The sequence below is a fragment of the Panthera uncia genome (genome assembly GCF_023721935.1).
Source record: "Panthera uncia isolate 11264 chromosome B2 unlocalized genomic scaffold, Puncia_PCG_1.0 HiC_scaffold_25, whole genome shotgun sequence".
Taxonomy (NCBI): Eukaryota; Metazoa; Chordata; class Mammalia; order Carnivora; family Felidae; genus Panthera; species Panthera uncia.
In genome coordinates, this window is record NW_026057581.1 from 15,759,182 (window position 1) to 15,760,373 (window position 1,192).

Here is a 1,192-nt window from a genome sequence, read left to right on the forward strand (position 1 = left end):
CCCGGCCCTCCGCCCTGCGCGCGGCCCGGCAGCGCCGCCGCCACGCGGAGATCCCCGAGGTTCCTCCCCGCCGGCCGCCGGGTCACGCCGCCGCCCGTCCCTCCCCTCCGCCCTCCGCCCTCCGCGCGCGCCGGGCTTTCCCGTCCACCGGCCGAATCCCCTCCTCCTCGGGGCGACCCGGCGACAAAACCTTCCCCGCCCGCTCTGCCAACTCTGCCCCACGCCCAAGGCTACTGCCAAGCCAGACGCCAGACAAAAGAACCCAGAGAAAACTTACCCGAACTGCAACGCAAAAAGTCTGATCCAAAGCTTCCTGGGTTTAACTTTTAATTTTAAAAACAACAAAAGCAGAAAGCAAAAGCCTCCTAGGTTGGAAGTGGGCGTGAGAGGAAATGCTAGGGGGAGGCGCTTCATTCCCTCGGCTGCTTTGCCCCCCCCCCACCCTTTTCTGGCCCCTGCCTGGGGCTTTGATGTTATCTAGTGCACCGCCTACGTTGGTTTATACCGTGGGCTCCGCGCCGAGAATGATATACGGGTATTTGGCACTTTCTGTGCCGGTTTGAAGCGAAGGAAGCAGGTGGTCACGGTAAAGGATTCCCACTTCTTCCCCCCATGCAGTGAGAAAGGACCCTTTGCCCAGGCTGTCCTTTGTTACCGGGACCGAAATGAACAATCCACCTACCTAGTGATCCTGGAGAGCTGGACCATGTGGTATTTTCTGTTAGACACACGCACACACACACACACACACACACACACACACAAAGGCCTTCTAAATTAAATTCCTTTCCCCTCCTCTCTTAGCACAACTTTGAATATTGTATGTTTTCTGAGGCTTTGTTTGCTTTGTAGACCTGTTTTGAAAGTAAATATTATTTCTCTTCTGAGATGGACCCCCAGCCTTGCAGAGACAAGTATATACCTCTGAAGAAAATAATCTCCATAATAACATGCCTTTCGTATCTAGTCTGACAGATCAGAATATGCCCTCACCGTCCGTCCCCCTCACATTATGGAAAACTTGGAACTGTTGATTTTATCTTCACTGGACACTAGCAGAAACCAGATATATTTTCACATTAGATGAGCAGTCTCAGGGCCATCACTACTAAGAAAGCATTAATGAAGGGTGTTTTGTTTTTTTTTTTAACAGATTAGTAATCAACAAGGTTTGCACTGTCTGCCATTCAGT

At 52.0% G+C, this 1,192-nt stretch overlaps 1 protein-coding gene across 1 annotated transcript in view; it reads right to left on the reverse strand.

Annotated features, from left to right (window-relative positions):
• The window catches only part of HIVEP1 (HIVEP zinc finger 1), a 149,796-nt gene extending 149,024 nt beyond the window's left edge, over window positions 1–772 (reverse strand). The window contains exon 1 of the mRNA XM_049655034.1: window positions 278–772. The gene's annotated coding sequence lies outside the window, so the exon portion shown is untranslated. The remainder of the gene's footprint in view (window positions 1–277) is intronic.
• Window positions 773–1,192: the final 420 nt, after the last annotated feature.